The following is a 13846-nucleotide window of genomic DNA, read 5'->3' as shown; positions in this document are numbered from 1 at the left end:
TTCAGTGCTCTGAAATGTAAAAATTACAATATCTTCATCTGAAATGCAGAGGAGTTGAAGCATAAGGTAGCAGTTAGAGTAAATTGCAAGTACCTACAATTGTACTTGACATTTTGTACTCAATTATTTCCATTACTGATGGACTGTAGTTTTGGTATTGTAACTATCAAACCAGTGCATGCCAAACTCATTGCTAATTCAGATAAATCCAGACACCGTGGGATATGTCACAATATGAATCTGTGTGTATTTAGGTGACATTTCTTTTGTAAAAATAACCAATTACAATAGAATATTAAAGAGTAAAAGCTCCAACTTTCCTGGGTATATCAGTAGTTTACTCCCTCTGCAAGCCAGCCAACCTTTTGGATCACTAGTCAATGACTACAAGAGGGATGATTTACCATCATGATTATTAAGTCTGAAAATATGCTTCTGCAGCACATAAAACCAGGCCATCATGCAACCAGATGATCAAAATTTAGTAAAATGATAGCTCCATCAACCAGATTTGCATTAAAGATGTATGCCTAATTTTTGCCACTTTGACCTTTCAAATGTCCTTGAATCCCCTTAAGCATAACACGCCTCCATTACTTAGACTGAATGCATTTTTAAAATATGATCCAAAGAGAGGATTGCTTGGTTTTATTCAGCCTGCCTGATGAATACACAAAGAAGATACCTAAATTCATCACTACATGACAGAATCAAATGAAGCCAAAAAGTAATTGATGGTGAGAATGCACATAAATCCAAAGTCAAAGGCAGGAGTGTGCTTGTATAATCATTAGGATACACAATAAAACCACTGGGCTGAAGAAACAATGCACTGAAACATGTTCTATAAATCATCGGCTTCATAAGAGGTTCACATTGTTAAAACTCTTTCTGTATCTCTATTTCCCTGTAGGGTGAAATACTACAATATAACTGTGTCATGGATCACGATAGTGTAATACATCACCATGAAACCCAAAACAAAATAAATAAAAGTAATGCACTCTGATGCTCTCACTGACTGTGATTGCAGTTTTCTCTGCCATCTCAACCTACATAGCCTTGTGCTCTTTATAAAAATGCTTTAAAGAATCCATACAAATCCAACCAAAGGTTTTGCTACACCTCCCTGACACCCTTACAAACTTACTTGCTACTTTTTCAGGCATTATTCTCTCCATTCTCCCATGGCCATGGCAGGCAGGATTGGAACTGGTGCTTGGGGTGCCAAGTACCTGTGCCCTGACCTTCTACTCTCTGGACAGGTCCGAGTGTGAAAGCATCGCATGCGAGGGGCCAAAGGAGGGACACTCGGCTGCCTGGTGTATTATTCATGATTCACCCCTGTTGAGTGGGCAGTTATTCAGCATCTAAATCCCATATGTGGTTCAATCTGTGCTCCATTCACTGCCCTGACTGCTGGCCATTGATCAATACCGAGGTATCCGGGTGCTGAATAAGCACAGGGGCTTTATGTTATAGAGCTCAAAGCGCCTCACTGATAGCACAACGATCCATCACTAGACATTGGAAATGGGCCAGAGTTTGCTTGCTAGAACTGATCTGACAGGCTGAGAGGAGATGCATCTACAACATTTATTAAACACGAGTAGCACAGCATGTGGCTGAAATGTGGCTGTAATACGTTCTATGTCAGGTTTACGTGCAATGAGGCAATAAAGCTGAGTGTATGCAAGCATCTCTGTTTCTAAATCAGATTTTACTTCCACAGAAGTTAGCTGCACTGTAAATGTATCTCTACAGCAAGAACAAAACACACACACACACACACACACACACACACACACAGTAGCACAAAAACACTATGATGAGGTCCCTCTCTGAAAGGTGCCAGAGGCAAGGTATCACACTCTAATAGGCGTCACAGTATTAATGGACAGTTGAGCACAGAGAATCATTGTCCACTTTAATCATCAATCATCAGTCAAATATATGCAGCCAAATGTGGCATGACCACAAGTCTTCCCTGTCTGCATTTGTCGGGATGATGATGATGATCCATCATGTTGCAGAATTAACATAAAATGTGAATACTGAATAGTAATGATCATGCCTGTGTCGCAAGGCCTACAGGAGACTTACTGTTATTGAGCCACCTACGTTGTGTCCTTAAGAGTTCAAGTGCAGGTCAGCGGTTCATATTAATTACATATTGCATAATGTTAGGAATTTTAATTAATGAAAAGATATTGTGTGATAATCAAAACACAACCTAAGAAATATAGAATTAAAACCCATGAAAAGCTCACACTGCAGGATTCTGGAAAAGGGTTGAGTTTGTTTAATAGGGATGTGTATGGTTGGGGTTTTTTTACAAACAAAAAGGCAGGTTCAAAGCCTCTCAGTATATGTTTGATGCTGTCAAATCAACATTAATGCAAGCATGATCTTGCAATAAAAAGAAAAGCCATTTTAGGATGCTCACTGATTATCGGTAGTTTCTTTACAGTCTAAATAAGTGATTAAATCATTTAAAACTTTAGTTATAAAACCAAGTACAACAAACTGCAAAGTCAACTTTGCATAAAAAGCATATGCCTGAGATGGAGAAGCGGATTTTTGCTGTCTAAGGCATAATGATGAATAATAGCCTTATCAACAAAGCACAACACATCCCAACACGCTGGGATCTTATCACTGCTCATTTCCTCAGCTCATGTACTTCCTGTATCTCAGTTGGAAAATGTGTCGCGTGTTTCCCTGCACTCCCACTGACAACCTAGTCATGTCAAAAAGACTCAGGCTTTATGGTAACGTTCCTTTCACAAGACAAGAAAGAAAAAAAGTGGCAGGTGTAAGCAGATGCATCAGCAGTATTTGCAAAAAGTCACCAAATTCCCACAAGGGACACGCTTGTCATTAAAACAAACAAGAAAAGAACTGATGAGTGCATTAATCAGAGCGCAGCCAAGCATCGGCGGGGAGCTGTGGTCCGTGGCGTTCCTCCCCAAGAGCGCCTGCACCTGAGGGAGGGGGGGGGGGATTAACACAGCAACACACTGAAGCTCCTGTATCTGAAATCTGCCTGAGCTCATCGTTTCTGCTCCTTGCTAAGAGGCTGTGGCTGGAAATCAGACTCAGGCAATCTATTCCCCTGCAGAGCACTGGCTGACCGACATCAATGCCGTGCATTGTCGAATTATTAATTAAATGCATGCAAGCGTAATCAGATGCAGACATGGTAAGACCTTTGGGACAGCTAACATAGAATTGAAGCAGAATCTAAATTGCAGATTTCTTCTTATTTTTCAATGCCAGCTTGCTATGCTGTTTCTAAAATTTAGCATCACTTTGCACTTATTTAACTTGGTTGATGCAAATCATGCTTGACCAGGACTTTTCTTTACTGTACAGACAAAAAAAAGTTGGACAAAAGGGACTCAAACAAGGTTATGTTTGCTAACGTAAACCAATACAGTAAAAGCTCCAATGTTGACATAGACACATATCTCTTATAAGAGATCGGATGTGGGTGTTTGCTGCATAATATTGTTTTTTTCCCCCTACACAGACATTCAAAATGTAAATGCCACAGCTTTTAAAAGCATACAAAAAATCTCAGGTCCTGCCTTCTATATTTCATTAACTTTTGTACAGTTGCTTTGGCTCCAGGGTATTTGCTCAATGCACTTTTGCTGAAATAATAAGATCTATCAGTCAGCGTAAAGCAAAAACAGCTTAATTTGCAGAATAAAGGTCATTCAAGCTGTTACTTTTGAGGGGCTTTGACAGAAAAAACAGTTTTCAAAACAACAAACACTGCCTCAAAATATTACAGAACACTGAGGTGTTCACTTATAGCTCTCAAAATCAGAGTCAAGTTTACAACAATGAGCTTACTATGCTTTGCCCTGGTGGGCACCCATCACACTTATTTTCCTACAGAACACAGTATACTGCAAACCTAGATATGCTGCTAGAGACTATTCAACATATCTGGCCTATGGGGAAAAACTGTTTCTCGGCATATGTGCTGGTGAGTGCTTCCAAATCTTTTAATTCACGTGTGATTAAGAGATTATTGAGCTTGCATGTGTCCAAACCAGTGTTAATTGCATTCATTGAATATTTAAAGAATGAATTAGTGTGTCCTCTAAATCCTTCAGAAATGTAAATTGTCCTTACACAGTGTTCACGTATACTTTACTTATGTCTTATCTACATTGTGAATGAGTGGGCAAATCAAATTCTTAGCATGGAAAGCAATTTCTCTGTATCCCAATAGAATGTCGTCTTGTGACATGAGAGAGCTGTATGCCTTCCACGGCCACACTTTCATTAATCAACACTAATTAAAAGAATTGATTTAGCCAAACATCAGGATTTCCAGTTGAAAGGGTTTACTAGACTGTAAAGTGCAAACAACAGAAAAATACCAAATGCACAAGCCACTCATGTGCCCTTGAAGGCTCCGTCGCTTTGGAAGAGCTCAGAAAATGAGACAAAGATGTGTCCGCTCACTTCTCATTAAACAAAGTCAGAATTCACAGCGTCTCGGAGGCAAATGCCGTCCTTGGCTCGACTGAGAGCTGAAGCACTGAGGCTGAACTGAGTATCAATTTGTTTTCTGGCAGCATGACCTCTCCACGCAGGAAAAAGTTGTATGAAATCACAGCTTGAACCAAACCCCAAACCCTGAGGACCGGCAGATGGTATTCAACAGCAACATACAGCTCACATGTGATGATGAATAGACACTTTATTAGAGGGTCAAATAAATGGAATGCTCATTGAACATGTCACACCACTTCAGCAAGTGCATGCTATTCTAAGAAAGAGTAAAGCGACCGTTTGTGCAAAAGAAAAAACAATGAATATTGGATCACATAAGCTGCACATAATGATATATATTTTTATAAAAGGTTTCATATTATTAATGTACATCAAAAAGTTAAGTATATACGCATAATAATGGGATACATTGACTTCAAAAGATTATTAACCCCTGTAGTAAAATAAAGCCAAATTTGCTGATTAAGTATTGATCGGATATACTGACAGATTAGGAAAAATCTCCTTATAAAGAATAAATAAATTACTTGAAACCTATTGGGTTGGCAGAAATTACAATTTCGAACAGAAACCAATGTGGCTATTTATGCTCGGGATAATGGATCAAATATTGTGGAGACAGTTTTTACAGGACAGTAAAATAAAACAATTAAAAGGAATATGTGGATTTTGTCAACTTGTTTGACATTCAAAATAAAGGCTATGTGGGAGTAAACAAACATGAAGAAGTCTACATTTTCTGCCTTTATTTGTTACTTTAGTGGATTTGTAATAGTTTTGACTTTGTAACTCGTAATGTAATTTCTAATTACAAAAGGCAAATAGTAATTACAGATTTAAAAAATACTTTAAATGATCAATTGTTAATTTGTTCACAGTGGCGGATTTGGGTGGTTATAATGCATGAAATAATGTAGGATAAAACAATTGGGAAGTGATTAAAAATGACGTGTCACTGTTAAATACTCAAAAAACTTTAAAGACTTTAATAAAGTCATCAAATGGTTAGAAAGCAAACTGGTGTTGAAAACATGAACTTATACATCTTGTACAAAGCGTCAGTCTCAGGTTCAAAACAAGTCCTGCATTGCTGGAGTGCCAAGGCACATTTATGATAAATGACTTTATGACAAATTGCTATAATGCGGGCAACCCAAGCAGAGTGTAGGATACAGTGTATGCAGCTCCAACAGGAAAAAACAACATGTTCTACTGTAGGCTTTACATGAGACCGTCTGTGTGTGTGTGCACCTCCTGTATCTGTCAGTAGTTTTTTTAAAATGAATTGATTTTACAAAAGCCACCTGGGTCTGTTTATGTATTTTTTTTGTAAAAAGAAAATCAACAGCAGTAGTGATTTCATTATTTCACCATGGTGCAGATCTGCTCATTGACTAACAGACTGATGAAAGTTTAATCAGTTGCTTTAGCTTGCACTATGTTGTCATCTAGTGGCTCAAAAATGACATAACATACAGCATTGGGTCTTTCTAGACTGAAGCATGTTGTTGATCACAGCTGCATGTTACACTCCTCATATTTGATTTTGATAGACGCAACATTTTTGTACATTTCACCGAGAAATTCAGCTTGAATTGAGAAAGCCATTGGAGTCACGCAGGCGCTTCTTTAACCAATGTTAATGAGAAATTATTTAATTCCAGGGAAATCGATAAACACAATATTATGATCAGCTACAGTCACATAACTTATTAATAAGCCCACCATAATTAATCAAACTTTTTTAAGCAGTTCAAACTAATGCATTTAAACACACCTCTGCAGCATTAGCATTTTTTGAACAGACTTTAAAATATGCGTCTTCAAACTAATAGCATTGCTGGAAGAAAATGCGGTTTTCGAGCCATGCAGAAACCAAAAACAACAATAGCATGTCTGCAGTATTATAAAACTCTCTGGATTGATTTATTTGGCAAAGTACGCACATTTCCATAGGCTAGAGTCGCCAATCGCCTAATTAATTAGAAAGCACAATTTGTCACATCAACAGCCAGCAGCAGGCTTCCCAAATGCCAAAAGACTGCACCCCAACTTACTGCGGGGCTATCTCGACAACACAAACTAAAAATGTAACAAATCTCCTTAAACAAACATTTGAAAATCTGTTTTATCACCATATACTGTAAAGGGGTGGCGACAGAATACTGCAGCATTATTAGCATCATCTGCCGATTAAATCAAAGCCCTTTTTGTTTTGCGAAAATAAACTCACCCGGCTGGAGACTTGAGATTTAAAGTTATTGCCCTAGACAAAACAGGATTCAGCGGGTCCACGGTGCAACTCGGGCTTCCATGTTTCATTGGTGATAAAACTCAAAACGCTGGTGGGTTAAAGCAGGTTGTTTGTGGAGTTCAGACCGGCGTTGTTCAGCACACACCGCAGGCAGAAGTCAGGTGTAGTGAGAGGACCTGCCGCTGCTTCCTGCCTCTTCTCTCTCCTCTCCTTCACTGGTGAAGCGCGGCCCACTTTAAACTCTGGTGACGTCATGGGGGTGATGCTGATGATGCACGCCCCCCGTCCTCACCGAGCCTCAACACAGACACAGACACAGACACACACACACACACACACACACACACACACACACACACACACACACACACACACACACACACACACACACACACACACACACACACCACTTTAACATCATTCCACAATATTCCTATAACTTAAATAACAAGATACATGAAATGCCCTTTGAACAGGTAACCAACCTGTAGACTTTAAAGTTCAAAAAGTAATAAAGTACTTATTTCTATTAAAGATTAGCTCCCATCTGTCAGCTTGCCACATGGCTGCGGCATTTAAAATTATATGAGGTGATGGTGGGTACATTGCCAGGAGCAGCGTGATTATTATAATTAGATCCTATATTTTTCTGCAAGGGTGAACACTACAGCTGTCGTCTGAATCAAGAAAAAAAGGATCAACTCAGATCAGCTGGAATGAGTTTTTGCTTCACCTTCAGCATTCAGATAATTGCTCCAAACCCACTTGACATATCCTTATCTGCCTCCAAAACATTTTGGTTTTGGATTAGAGACGAAGTTGAGTAATGATTGGTTGCAGAAAGTCTTTGCAAGGTTTCAGACAAACTCAAACTCCACCATCCGGATGTTTGCCAGAACAGAAACGATCCCCATTTGGATTTTCCACATGAAAGATTTGCAAATCTTTGAATGTAGTTTCACACTGTGACATTTAATAGCGGTATGTTTCTTAGTGGAAGGTCAGAGGCTGGAGAGTGTGACAGATAGGCCATCTAAGGTAAATGTCCTTGTTTTAACTGAATGATTCTCTGACCTGAAAAAACATTTTAAAAGGACACTTCTTGTGGCATTTAATATTTTTTCGGATCCTACTAATAAGTGTTGTTTGTGTACCCAAAGCCTGATAAAGCTTAATCCCTCTGTAATTAAAAACACATCAAGGAGCCACACTGTTGACAGGTTCCTTTATTACAATGATCACTAGCACTTTACTTTGTTTTGAGTCCATTCCACCTACACCGCCTGCTGCTGTAAACACTCAGCAATACGTATTAACCTGTTTCAGAAAATAGTAACCAATAAATGCAGTATTTTTTACTCCTGTTTGAGTAACATTGCCTTAAAACTGCAGTCACCATCTGTTTTAGGGAGCCATTTTAAGATTGAAACTATGTTGTGAGTCTTGTGATTTACATTTTCAGTAGGAAAGACAATTAAGATTATGGCTAACAGACATTAACAGGGTATAAAGTCAGAGAGATGGAGAAGTGGACTATAAGATCAATGGTTTTGGAACTCCCTCTGGAGGGAACTTGGGGATTTTAGCCTTTGCAGACCATTTACATGCACAAAAACCTATATAACACACTACAGAATAGGGAAAATTGAAAAGAGCATAGGGCCCCTTGAACTAGTTTGGTGAATGAAACCTCAGACTCGTTGAGTAGTTGCTGTCTGTTTATGTTTGCTTTAGGCTTGTTCAACATTTTCCATGCCGCTAAAACAAACCTGCACTTTTCCCAGCACTGTACCCCACTGTGTGTGTGTGTGTGTGTGTGTGTGTGTGTGTGTGTGTGTGTGTGTGTGTGTGTGTGTGTGTGTGTGTGTGTGTGTGTGTGTGTGTGTGTGTGTGTGTGTGTGTGTGTGTGTGTTTTGTGTGTGTTCATTTCTCAATCCCTTACAAGTTCTTGTTCTGCCTCAGTACATCTTAGTGTTGGACTTTTGTTTTTCGTACTTTATCAGAAATGTGTTTGCAGCCACATTTGGAGCATGCAGTCCTCTGTGTGGTGTCTTTGGCTTAGCTCCAGATGAACTACATCTGCCCAAAAGTAAAAGGAGACACAGCTGCCTTTGCTGCTGTATTAGCTCGCTGAGTTATCTTACCCAAACAGAAGGGCACAGCTCCACCTTCCCTTTACCACTGCCAAAGAGACATTATGCTGCATGAAACATGAAAGTCCATTACACCATTGGAGGAGCAACATTAGTATTTCCTTTCCTTTTGTTTCTTTTGATAATATGAATGCATGGTCTATAACTGTTATCTTTTGAATGATTTATCTTGATGTATGTGAGGCATTAGTCAAGAAAAACACACTATTTAAAGGGTTTCATTTGAACAATTAAGAATCAATTCATTTTGGTGAAATTAATTTAAGAAGTCCGCTTTAGTCTGCAACTGATAGACCAAGGAGGAGACACTCAAAGTGAAGGAAACAATTATTTGAATTTCAATTCATGAAAGAGCTTAAATACCAACGCTTGAAAATGAAATACATGTGTTGCATTGTCATTACCTTGAGAGTGGAACAAGGAGGGAATCTCAAACACTCCAAATGAGTTTCAACCAATGACAAAAAAAGGAAATAGTATGCTGCTTAATAACATGAAACAGTTACCACAATAACAAAAACAGTGCGACAGAGTACCCACTTGTCCTACAATGCCTGTCCCATTCTGTGGCAACATTCATGTGTTATTCATTGCACAGATTTGCATGTTTGGGACCCCTATTGCTGGCCCCTCTCCTCAGCCCGAGCGACTGTCTGCTGTTATCGGCTGCCTCAGAAGTTGCCTTTGTGGCCTGCTGTAATCCCTGACCGCAAATCCCAGACTCCCCAAACAAAGTAGTGGTGGATGAGGCAACAAATGCACAGCATCAAACAAGACATAGCATATTCTGGTTCCCCACCACCGCTGCTTGTCCTCAATCAGAGCATCTGGGTGTGTTCCTTTTATGTCTCCTCACGGCGCTGCAATGTCTGGTGAGACAGCGTTGGGCTGAAATTATCGAGCTGTAAATTGGCTGCCTATGTCACATCTGTTCTATCAACATCTTCCTTTATGTGGGTTTGCGCTGCAATGATTTTTTGGTATACATTTTTGCCTTTCCTCTTAACAAATAAAGGTCTACCTACATAGAACAATTTACATTATTTTAATGAGGAGAAATGACTGGAAAGAAGGGATTAAAGAAGTATTAAGAAATCATCATATATGATATCAAGTGAACAATAGAAAAATAGATAGCATTCATTTTACAGGTAAGGTTTATCAACTAAAATACAGTAAATGTGCATTACTTATACAGCCATAGATAGGGATACTGCTGTATAAGCTTCACACAGTATGTACTGTTCTTGCGCTAAAAAACGGAAAAAATACATTCATATATAAAATAGCAAACCAAAGACAGAATATGAGTCTGTGAGGTATTTTTATATCAACATTAAGGTCAAATCTGAGGGGAAAGAAATGTAATAAATAAATATAATATAAGTTAATTGTAATTGTTGTAATTGGTGGTCAAAGCTTTGAGAAATGGCATTCTGTTGCGACATCAACAGAGTAATCCACAGACCTCACTGTCAACAGCTTTCATTTCTATTCCATTTTAACAATGAAAAAGCATCAAATCTGTTGACAGCGAAGCCTGTGGATAACCCACAGAATCAGAGACTCTGAGTCTGGAAAGAAATGCTGCTGCTGAATTTTTTAAAGATCCCCTCAAGACATGTTAAGATATAATGACAAACTACTCCGCATTGAATAATAATATGGATCTGCTAAGACGTTTTCCATAAAAAAGATTCAATTGGATTGAAAAAGTTTTGAATAATGTCTATTATTCATATCAAGAGTTTAACTGATGGACACAACATGTCTCCTCTTTCAGCGATCTATTATCATCACTGGTGTTTTTAAGTTTCCTGCTCTCACTTGTGTCACTTCATTAGCTACCATCATTAGCTAAAGGATGTTGTCAAAAAGCAAATCATGCTTGTACATACACGACGTGATTCAATACAAAAGGTGAGTACAGAGAAACTTTCCCTGTTCAGCAGATATGTGGGACAAACTCTTCACTTGTGTCATTCTTCACTGTGTAGCTAAACAACAAAGTGAAGTAGCAAAAAGAAAAACGTTTTGGAGTGTGTTTGTGTAGGAGGGATTTTAACTGAATGGATTCAGCCCACACAATGTGTTTTCACTTATTATGGCTGATTAGATAAGATCAAATTCAAGTGAATTGGAACTCGAATTGGGTAAATAATAATCAAAACTAATTTGTCATTAGATCAGGACTTTAGTGTTCCAATGTTCAGATCACAACCAATTAAGTTAAGGGAATCCTCCATATAAACATATGCTTTATGAATGGTGTGGTGCATATGATGTATCAATAATTTAGTTATCTGTGGCAGGCATAATTTTTGATGATATTGTGATTTTGTTTAACCAAAATACCATTTGCTTGAAGAATGTGTGACATAAAGTATGAAATGAAAACAAAAAAAAGGTTGCACCTCCTATAATCGCTTGAAATTCCTACAAATTGATGAATTAAAAACTATTGAGAGTACAGATCAGTGGACCCAAACTACTTTGGCTTTTGAAACCTTTATACAATACACTGTACTTCACAACTACTTGCCCCCCAGGAAGGAAACCCACTGGTGTCGATGTTTTATGATCCATGTGCAAGACGAGGACTGTAGTCAGGTCTGATATGCTTGAGTTCCCACATCCCAATTTGTCAAAAGCAACTTAGAATTCACACAGTTCCTGTCCATGGCCTGAAGATAGGACACGACCAATCTTTCCTCTCTGTCAGTCTTGGTTTATGGAGAAAAAGATAATTTTGGCAGTAAGATGCTTTCGGTAAACCAGGCACGCCTCAGTGGCCTTGTGTCTGTCAGGGCAGTGTGTAGAGACTTCAGAGCAGATTGTAAAATGGCAGCCTGTTTCAAGTTGTGCTTGATGTCTAATCTGCTTGGACCGGTTAGGCTGACAGCTGAAACATCTTTCACTAAGGGAGGTGATGGGCTCCTGTCTAACAGGTGAAAGCATTCCTCGCTGGTTCTGATTTATATTTTCCACAGAGGTCAAACAATCTGACTGATATAGTATGGACCCTAAATTAAAGACGGAATAGATCAAAACGTTTTTCCGTTTTGGGATCTAAGAGATTGAAGAGGAACAATGCGGTTTTCGTCCTGGTCGTGGAACGACGGACCAGCTTTTCACGCAAGGATCTTGGAGGGGGCCTGGGAGTACGCTCATCCGGTCTACATGTGCTTTGTGGATTTGGAGAAGGCGTATGACCGGGTTCCCAGGGAGATACTGTGGGAGGTGCTGTGGGAGTATGGGGTGAGGGGGTCTGTACTCAGGGCCATCCAATCTCTGTACTCTCAAAGCGAGAGCTGTGTCCGGGTCCTCGGCAGCACGTCGGACCGATTTCCGGTGAGGGTTGGCCTCCGCCAGGGCTGCACTTTGTCACCAATCCTGTTTGTGATATTCATGGACAGGATTTCGAGGCGTAGTTGTGGGGGAGGGGGTCTGCAGTTCGGTGGGCTAAGGATTGCACCACTGCTTTTTGCAGATGATGTGGTCCTAATGGCTTCATCGGTCTGTGACCTTGAGCACTCACTGGATCGGTTCGCGGCCGAGTGTGAAGCGGCTGGGATTAGGATCAGCACCTCCAAATCTGAGGCCATGGTTCTCAGCAGGAAACCGATGGACTGTCCACTCCAGGTAGGGAATGAAGCCTTACCCCCAAGTGAAGGAGTTCAAGTATCTCGGGGTCTTGTTCTCGAGTGAGGGAACAATGGAGCGTGAGATGGGCCGGAGAATCGGAGCAGCGGGAGCAGTACTGCAGTCGCTTTACCGCACCGTTGTGACGAAAAGAGAGCTGAGCCAGAAGGCAAAGCTCTCTGTCTACCGGGCCATCTTCGTTCCTACCCTCACCTATGGTCATGAAGGATGGGTCATGACCGAAAGAACGAGATTGCGGATACAAGCGGCCGAAATGGAATTTTTCCGCAGGGTGGCTGGCATCTCCCTTAGGGATAAGGTGAGAAGTTCAGTCATCCGGGAGGGAACTCGGAGTAGAACCGCTGCTCCTTCGCGTTGAAAGGAGCCAGTTGAGGTGGTTGGGGCACCTAGTGAGGATGCCACCTGGGCGCCTCCCTAGGCAGGTGTTCCAGGCACGTCCAGCTGGGAAGAGACCGAGGGGTAGACCTAGGACCAGGTGGAGGGATTATATCTCTTCACTGGCCTGGGAGCGCCTTGGAATCCCCCAGTCAGAGCTGGTTGATGTGGCCAGGGAAAGGAAAGTTTGGGGCTCTCTGCTGGAGCTGTTACCTCCGCGACCCTGACGGAAAAGCGGGAGAAGATGGATGGAAGGATGGATTTAAGAGAATACATCAGAAAGTTAGAACAATAAAAAATTGACGTTCAAATCTTTTTTTATATTCATAGATGAATCCTGATAGAACATCTTTGTTAAATGAAAAAACTGGAAATATTATATTTTTTTATTTGTATAACATTTTATTTTGGGTAAATGGGGCATTTATGGAAAAGCAAAGCTATCTCTTGGGGGTTAAACATCTCTGAGTTCCTGTAAAGGTCAAACCTCAAGTAGAATATAAAACAGATCATCAACTTCTTTTAATCCTCACAGTAGCCACAGAAAGTGTCAACAGTTATTACATGTATCGCATGTGTAAAGGGAGGTATTAAAGCAGGAAGGGTATTGCTGTCGGTGAAATCAGACACTGAATCCTTAGGGATTTGGGACTGAAATAAAGAATACATGCCAGAGCATGTACAGAAAGGGTCCCTTGTGGAGGGCTGATGAAAACCTGGAGAAAAAAAGATGATGAGATTATTCTAAAAGAGCTGTCTTAAAATGAGAGTAGAATCAAACAGTATAAGATAAGTTAACAAAAACTAAAAATACAAATGTAAAAAAATGTGTCCATTACAACATCTACAATAGTGTTAAAATAGTAAT

The 13846-nt window shown here is 40.0% G+C and overlaps 1 protein-coding gene across 1 annotated transcript in view; it reads right to left on the bottom strand.

Moving 5' to 3' along the window:
• The window catches only part of megf11 (multiple EGF-like-domains 11), a 67578-nt gene extending 60591 nt beyond the window's left edge, over positions 1–6987 (bottom strand). The window contains exon 1 of the mRNA XM_063907718.1: positions 6767–6987. The gene's annotated coding sequence lies outside the window, so the exon portion shown is untranslated. The remainder of the gene's footprint in view (positions 1–6766) is intronic.
• Positions 6988–13846: the final 6859 nt, after the last annotated feature.

Source organism: Eleginops maclovinus, chromosome 2 (assembly GCF_036324505.1).
Source record: "Eleginops maclovinus isolate JMC-PN-2008 ecotype Puerto Natales chromosome 2, JC_Emac_rtc_rv5, whole genome shotgun sequence".
In the NCBI taxonomy this organism is placed as follows: domain Eukaryota; kingdom Metazoa; phylum Chordata; class Actinopteri; order Perciformes; family Eleginopidae; genus Eleginops; species Eleginops maclovinus.
Note: the sequence above shows the minus strand (reverse complement) of the source record. Positions and strands in the feature narration are given on the sequence as shown.